Genomic DNA, 8,705 nt, shown 5'->3' on the forward strand with positions numbered 1-8,705 from the left:
AGTCCTGGGCCTCAGTGTTCCTATCAATGAAATGGGATTTGCAGCTGCTTCTCTTATCAGATCAGATCAGTCGCTCAGTCGTATCCAACTCTTTTCGACCCCATGAATCGCAGCACGCCAGGCCTCCCTGTCCATCACCAACTCCCGGAGTTCACTCAGACTCACGTCCATCGAGTCAGTGATGCCATCCAGCCATCTCATCCTCTGTCGTCCCCTTCTCCTCCTGCCCCCAATCCCTCCCAGCATCAGAGTCTTTTCCAATGAGTCAACTCTTCGCATGAGGTGGCCAAAGTACTGGAGTTTCAGCTTTAGCATCATTCCTTCCAAAGAACACCCAGGGCTGATCTCCTTCAGAATGGACTGGTTGGATCTCCTTGCTCTTAGGATCATTTTTTCATGGGTGGTGGTGCTGCAACTGCACTCCAAATAATCCCAGGAGAGTAAGAGATGGAAACCTGAGCTATCATGCCACATCAGTTACTTACCAGCACTGGGACTCAGCAAGTCTCTGTGTCCTCATCTGTAAAATGGGAATTTAATCTCTCCTATTCAGTTCCCAGAGCACTAGTTTGTTGGGAAGAAATGAGCGTAAGTCTGTAACAAAGACTCATTAAAAAAAAAAAAAGGCAAAGGGCATCCATTGTAGTGTCCTCGCTCTTTCTATCTCTGCTCCCATAAGAGTGTCTAAGTGTCCAAGGATGAACTTGTTTCTTACAAAAGCTTTGAGATTCGGGTGTCCCCGCCCCCAAGGAGAGTGGGAACTGGCTTGCAGAGCTGGAGGAGGGCACGAGGTGGAGCATCAAGATCTGCATGTGGCTTTGATTTCAAGCCTGTGAGAGAAGATGATCCTTGCAAAGGCAGTGGCCTCACCAAAGGCTTAGTGGGCAGGATGCTGGGACCTGAGATGGAATTCAGCATTCTTGAAGTTCTGAAGCCTGACACTTTTTATGTTTTAAATCCTCTCCCTTATTTCCTGTTACTCTATTCTTCCTGACTGTAATCTTACCTATTAACTCGGGAGCAACGTGATTTAAAGGGAACATGGGGCTTCAAATAGGTTCAAGGTGCTCAGTTTTAAATAGACCACTCAATTCTCTTTTTAAAAATTTTTATTTTGCAGCTCAGAAAAAAATCTGGTTTTTCTCCTTTCAGCACTTTTTGATCAAAGTCAGATTGATAGAGTTTTTTAAACTCTATCTAATCTTAAAAGACAGACTGAACAATACAGTTTAACTCTATTTTTCCAAAGCTGCGGTACAGACTAGTTTCTGTTTCCTGTGTCTAATGGTTACAGCCATCACTTAATGTTGCTTTGCAGACAATAATTGTACCCAACATTTGACAAGGACTTTCATCTTCATTACCTCTATTATTTTTCCCCACATCATTCCTTTTTTACAGATAAGGAAACTAAGGCTCTGAGCCCAGGGTCTCACAGCCAGTAGAGTCACATGTCAAACTCTAACTTGATGTTCAGAAGTAGGCCTCAGCTGTTCACAGTTTTAAGGTGTGCCCTGGGGATCGTATTTCTAAGACTCTGGGTGGCAGCCAAACAGAGCTGGCTTGAGGAGACAAGAGGTTGAGTTCCCATGAGGTAAGTTCCCTGGGCTGGAAAGATTGTGCAGGTAAAGGTGCAAGCCAAAGGAAGTCAGCTGGGACTTCCCCGGTGGTCCAGTGGCTGACTCCATGCTCCCAATGCAGGGGCCCAGGTTCGATTCCTGGTCAGGAACACTAGAACTCTCATGCTGCAACTAGGAGTTCACATGCCACAACCAAACGCTCCACGTGCTGCAACAAAGATCGAATATCCCGTGTGTCACAACTAAGACCCGGCGCAGCCAAATAAATATTAAAAAAAAAAAAAATGAAGTCAGTTGAGGCCAGTGGAGCAGAGTACTGTACCCTCCAAGGGCTGATGGAGAAAGGATGCGTGTGCCCTGATCCAGTGCTCCCATCTGGATCCCATGAGGTCACATGCGTCAGCCCAGGCTAGGGACAGCTGGGGAGCATGAACAAATGGGCCTGTATCAACAAGGCATTTATTGAGCACTTACTGTATCAAGCACTGAGCCAAACACTATGGGAATACAAATGGCACATAAGACGGGTTTTCTGTCCTCAAGGGATTTGCAGTCAAGTTAGGGAGTCAAGACTAAAACGTGCAATGGCAGAAGAAATGATGTCTGTACCCCACTTCATAGCATAAAGTAGAAGTTGCGTAGGAGTCTAGAGCAGAGGATCACCTTTGCGCACATTAAGAGACATGGAGGATAGAATGAAGAGGGCTGGGACTTTCCTAGCGGTCCCTGTATTGGGAGACTCCATGCTTCCAATACACAGGGACGTGGTTCCATCCCTGGTCAGGGAACTAGGATCCCACATGCCTCACAGGGCAACAACAACAAAAGAATAAAGAGGACTAACATTTCTAATCAGAGTTCCAGAAGGAAAGAAAAAACAAGATGCAGAAACTGTCTCAGAAACATAGGACCCTAATGGGATATGAGGCACTTTCCTATTTAGTTTCTCTGAAGGAAGTTCTCTTCTGTATTTGGGGTTCGGGTAGGCGCTGTGGTATATTCAGCTGGTAAATTCTTCTGAATGTTACATCCCCCCAGTGCAACCAAGGATGGGGTGGCAGGGAGAGGGCCATGCCAGAGGAGGCTGCGTTTATCATACATCTTTTTTTGTTTGTTTTATTGTTTATGTTATTATGGTAAGCCTACCCTGCAAATTAATCTATAATTCTAACACTCTTCTCATTTATTTTTAAGTCTTTATTGAATTTGTTACAATATTGTTTCTGCTTTATGTTTTGGTTTTTGGGCCACAGGGCATGTGAGATCTTAGTTCCCTGCATTCGAAGGCAAAGTCTTAACCACTGGAGCTCAAGAGAAATCCCCTATTATACATCTTCAAGGCTACTCTTAGTTATGTCTACACCTGACTTTTGCCTGTGTTTCTAGTTCTACAACCACCCATTCGCACCCATTCCAACTCTTCAATGTAATAAAACCCTCAAGTAGCCAGAAATCAAGATGATAGACATCTCCACTCTCCAGAGAAATGGTCTGCATTTTCTTTAAAAGCTCAGCTTCCAGAATAAACCCTGGGGTCAGTTCACCTTCAGCCCAAATTCAATAATTCCTTTAAGGGATTATTTATGTTCATAATTCTATCTCTAAGTAACTCAGTCATTCAATAAAGACTCAGCTGTATTCACTATCAGAGGCTATACTCTTTGTAAGGTGTGCAAGGCAACTGCAGACCTCAGGCCTTAGTAAACCCGGTCCCAGCTCTACCAGCACAGGAATGGGGAGCGTCCACCCTTCGCGGGCATCATCCTCCACGCCATTCACAAAGGGCAGTTTGCACGGACTGCACGATCTAGGTATCCTTTATATTTTTGTCTTCTTTTAAGAAGAGCCATTGTGTTTTACGGAATGAACAAGTGCAGAATCTATTGAACCAGACATTTTTGGCTCTGTGCTTAGAACAGTTTTAAGAGCTTCTTTACGCTATGTAAAAGATAAATTAAGCACAGCTTTAGTTCCCTTCTGGAGCTGTCACCCCACAATGAGCTGCCTTGAATGTGAGGCTGATGGACATTTGCCCTCCAAAGCGCAGCCAGGTTTCAGCCAATCAGGACTCAGCAGAGCTCCGCCCTCTCTCTCTTTACTTCACACCCCCAGAGTTACTCTAGTCAGACGCGAAAGCAAACCCAGGGCAAAGCTAAAGCAACTGCAGATGTAGCCCTTTGGAGGCAGCAAGGATCCACAGAAAAAGTGAACTCCATGTGTCTAGTGACTAACGATTATCATAAAGTTTTACCATTTACAAAAATGTCAAGAAGGAGTTGATGATGACAAAGCAGACATTTGTTGGACTAGGTTATATGAAAAATCGACAAGAGATGAATTTCAGAAAGAGACAGTGGCATTCTACCTGATTTCTGCCTAAGACCTTGCTGCTTCTGAAGCTGCCTCTCTATAGAAGTCCTCTTATGAGACAGGGACAGGGCTGATAAATTCTGTTGGGATTTTCCGTCCTAAGATTGAAAAAAAAAAAAAAAAAAAAAAAAGTGTTTTTGCTTTTCAGAAGCTTCAGTCAAACAAAGCCCTTTCCTTAACGCTTAAGTAGGAGTTTGGACCAACTCAAATCTACTCCCCAGAGCCCTGTGGCTGAAATGCTATGAGGTATAGGATCTGGGCCATTTCCCCCTTAGTGCTGGGGGAAGAGACAAAGGAATAAAAAAGCAAAGACCCTCTGGAACTTTTCTAAAGGGTCTCAATGATCCTATCCATTGGGTTAATTCCTTTTCATTCCCCGGTGGACTCAAGCTGGGAGCATGGTTAGAGAGCTTGGAATGCTGAAGAAGGGGGTCTCAAGGTGCCCTCATTGGAGAATTTCATTAGAAGACCACTCAACTCTCCCCAACAAATGTGTATATGCATGGGTTTACATATCAAGTAGTTGATCCACAAATCTCCTGGGTAGATGATGAACCTTCAGGAAAGGGGAGGAGAGATGAACAGGTAGAGAACTTATCTACTGGAAAGATGAGTAAAAGCTACATAACATTTCTCAAGGAGACTTGGATGGAGCCTTGTCCTCAGGCAGCAAACATTTGTGTCTGAACCCAGAAACCTGGTTTGGGTATCCCAGGGTAACCTCTTTGGATCCATCCTTATGCCTTTTTAAAAGATTTATTTGTTTGGGGGCTGTGCTGGGTCTTCGTTGCTGCAGACAGGCTTTCTCTCATTGCAGTGAACAGGGGCTTTCTCTAGTTGAAGTAAGTGGGCTTCTCTTGTTGTGGAGCTCTCCGTGCAGGGACTTCTGTAGTTGTGGTACATGGGCTTAGTTGCTCCATATTATGTGGATCTTCCCGGACCAGGGATCGAACCCGTGTCCCCTGCATTGGCAGGCAGATTCTTCACTATGGGACCACCAGGGGAACCCGTCCCTATGCTTTCTGGCAAAGTCACTGGTGGTACGAGTGAGTATACTCATACTTCCTGAGTATACATATGAGTACACTCATACTTTCACTCCCATACTTTCTGGCAGTGGTGATGTGAAACAAGCATCATCATAATTGTACAACTAACTCATTTGGTTCTTTTGCAGTCATGTCATCTAAAAAAAGCACAGATTCTTAAGCAGCTAACAAATGATTTATTTGCTTTCTTCTTAAGTAATCAAACAAATCAGTCTAAACTCACGAAATACCTTAGAGATCACTGAATGTGGTCCCTTCTCATTTTAAAGCAAGGGGAAACTCTATCCCAGAGAAGGGAAATAGTTAGCCCTGAGTCACACTGCTGGCAGAAGGAAGCCTCGAGCCCGGGGTCTCCCAACAGCCAGCCTAGGTCTCTTGTCACAGCACCACATGTCCAGCCACCCAGGACCACAGGCTTGATTTACATCATGACCTGTGGGCTCTTACAGCCTCCAGCCTGGGCTCCCCACCACGCCACAGGGGTCTGGATGTGCCTCTTACCTCACACGTCGACTTCAGCCACACCACCCCATTGGTTGCTCTGCCATACAGCCCAAGTCTCCCATTGTTAATCATCTTTTTAAAAGAGTTTAACATCTGCTGCAGGGAAATTTACTGGCCTCAAGTTACCGGCTGTAATTTTGGTCATTTGGGGGAAATAATGATGCTATAGTCGTCACTTTCCAAATGTTGCAGGAACTTGACCCAGATCAAGAAACCTCTCCATAAATCAGCTCAAAAGCAGCATCAATTTCTAGCCTCGCCATTTAGAATGCTGCAGCTCTGAATCAGTGTCTGGGCTGGAGAAAGCATCCAATTCAAAGCCTCTAGATTTTAATAATAGCTGCCATTGTTCAAAGAGGGATTCATAACTCTCAATGGACTCCAGCCAAAAATCTGGAGCCAGACTCTGTATTTATGTGTATTTGGATGTGCTAAGTGCTCTACGAGTTTCATGAGTGGTTCTTTCAACATGGGAGCTACTCAGATCTCCAAGCCTTGGTTCTGCTTGTGGACATCTCTCTGAACCAAGCCTTCCCTGCTCACAAGTCTTCTTTGGCTCTTGATTTATGTACAAATGACCAGCATCATTGTACATAAGGGCATAGGTCATTAATAATAAAAACAACATTGACTTCCTTGGCTGCCCCGTGGTTAAGACTCTGCACTTCCATGGCAGGGGGCACAGATTCAATCCCTGGTCAAGGAACTAAGATCCCAGATGCTGCATGGTGTGGCCCAAAAATAATAATAATAAAGTAGCAATAATAATAATAGCAGTTAACACTTTATGGAGTGCTTGCTCTGTGCCAGGAGTTGCTCCATTAATTCATGTAACCCTCACAATGCTATGAGGCTGGTATTGCTATTATTTTCATTTTACACAGGAGGAAAGTGAGGCACAGCAGGGATAAATGATCATTCATCAGGGAGTGATCAGAGGAACGAGGGTTTGAACTCAAGCAGTCTGGCTCCAAAGACTTCTCCCCTCTCTCTTTTCCAAATAGCTTTAAAGAAATGCAATTCATATGCTGTACAATTAACCCTCTTATAGTGTATAATTCAGTGTTTTTCAGGTACATTTACAGAGTTGTGTGACTATCATCACTATCTAATTCCAGAACATTTTTGTCACCCCCAAAGAAACCCTGTATTCATTAGCAGATGGTTCCTAATTTCTTCCATCTCCTAGCCCCTCGGGCTCTATTAATATATACTATGTCTCAATGGATTTACCTGTTCTGTACATTTTATATAAATGAAATCATGAAATATGACCTTTGATGACTGGCTTTTTTCTCTTAGCATGTTTTCAGAATGCATGCATGTTTTAGCATATATCAGTGCCCCCATTCCTTTTTCATGACCAAGTAATGTTCCATTGTATAGATACACCGCTTTTGTTTGTCCATTCGCCAGTTGATGGACTTGGGGTTCCATTTGGAGGCTGATACAGATGGTATTGCTATCGACACTTGTGTACAGGTTTTTGTGTGGACATACGCTTTCTTTCCTCTTGGGTATACCTCAGAATGGAACCATAGGGTCATGTGTTAACTGTGCTGGTGGTTTGTTTTTGTTTGTTTGTTTGTTTGTAGGAACTGCAAATTCCAAAGTATCTGTACCATTTTACAGTTTTTAACCATTTAGCTAGCTGTGCATGATGATAACAATTTCTACGTATCCTCACTAACACTTATTATTTTCCACTGTTTTGATTATAGCCATCATAGCAGATGTGAAATGGCACCTTACTATGGTTTTGGTTTGCATTTCCCTAAAGACTAATGATGTTGAGCATCTTTTCATGTGCTTATTGATCATGTATATATATTTTTTCCTTGGGGAAATGTCTATTCAAATGCTTTGCTCATTTAAAAAATGGGTTGAGCTGTAAGAGTTCTTTATACATTCTGTGGATACAAGTCCCTTATCAGATAAATGATTTGAAAATATTTTCTCTTCTGTAGGTTTTCTCCTTACTTTCTTGGTGCTGTGCTTTGAAGCACAAAAGTTTTAGATTTCAGAAAGTCCAATTTATCTATTATTTTCTTTTGTTGCTTGTGCATTTGATATAGTATCTAAGAAGGCTTTGCCCAACCCAAGCACATCAAGATTTGCCTTTTGGTTTTGTTTAAAGAGTTTAAAAGTTTTAGGTTTTGTATGTATTTAGGTCTTGATATGGCATGAGCTAGAGGTCCAAATTTATTCTTTTGCATGTAAGTATCCAGTTGTCTCAGCATCATTTGTTGAAAACACTATTTCTTCTTCCATTGAATAGTTATTGCAAATCAGAGGACTCTCTCTTAACTACTATATCAAAATATTTTAGAGGATGCACACCTCTGTGTGTGTGCATGTATGTGTGTATAACAAAAAGCAGCAGGAACTATTCAAAGCAGTAACCTAAAATGCTGGTCTCTCCTGATTGTAAATCATCAAATGGTTGAAAGTCTGAAGGGTAAAGATGATTAAATAAGGCCAAAACCAGAGTATCCATCTGTCCTCCAAAGGCTGAAATATCATTGGAAAGGTGAGAGGGTCTTAGTAGGAGTCTGAGAAATGAAGCTCTCCCAAGGAAGAAGGAAGAAAGACAACTCCATGAGAAGATGGTACCCAGAGTAGCAGACATCCTATGGTCACCTCTTGTGTGGGATCGAGTGTTCTCAGCCCAAGGCACAGATGAATGAACATACAGAGTCAGATAGTGAGACTGGGACTTCAGATCTGTAATGATTTCTCTCTTTTTAAAATTTATTTGATCACACCAGGTTCTTGGGTGCAGCATGTGGGATCTTTTTAGTTGCAGCATGTGAGATATAGTTCTCTGACTAGGGATCAAACCCAGGTCCCCTGCACTGGAAGCATGGAGTCTTAACCACTGGACCATCAGAGAAGACCCTGTGATACATTCTATCAGGTCCTTCTCAAATCTTAGCATTATTTCCATCTTTGTCACAGCTCTTAATGTAATAACTTCCTGCCCATTATCTGTGCCAAATTCTGTCCCATCAGTGACTTAGGGTCCCCATTTCCTAGCCACTCCCAGGATAGAGAAGCTGTGATTCTATTACTCTGCCCTCTTTATAAACATCTCTTCAGCCTCAGAAGGAGCCCTGACATTATCCAGTTAGTGATTCATTACCTCTTCTATCAAATGAGCACCTCACACATGAGGGGTGCTCAGATAACTCAGAGAGCCATG

At 42.9% G+C, this 8,705-nt stretch overlaps 1 non-coding gene across 1 annotated transcript; it reads right to left on the reverse strand.

Moving 5' to 3' along the window:
• Positions 1 to 8,323: 8,323 nt before the first annotated feature.
• On the reverse strand, positions 8,324 to 8,396 carry TRNAW-CCA (transfer RNA tryptophan (anticodon CCA)). The gene has a single exon. It is a non-coding gene; the product is annotated as a tRNA-Trp (tRNA).
• Between the last annotated feature and the right edge of the window lie 309 nt (positions 8,397 to 8,705).

The sequence above is a fragment of the Bos mutus genome, chromosome 23, assembly GCF_027580195.1.
Source record: "Bos mutus isolate GX-2022 chromosome 23, NWIPB_WYAK_1.1, whole genome shotgun sequence".
NCBI classification, from domain to species: Eukaryota; Metazoa; Chordata; class Mammalia; order Artiodactyla; family Bovidae; genus Bos; species Bos mutus.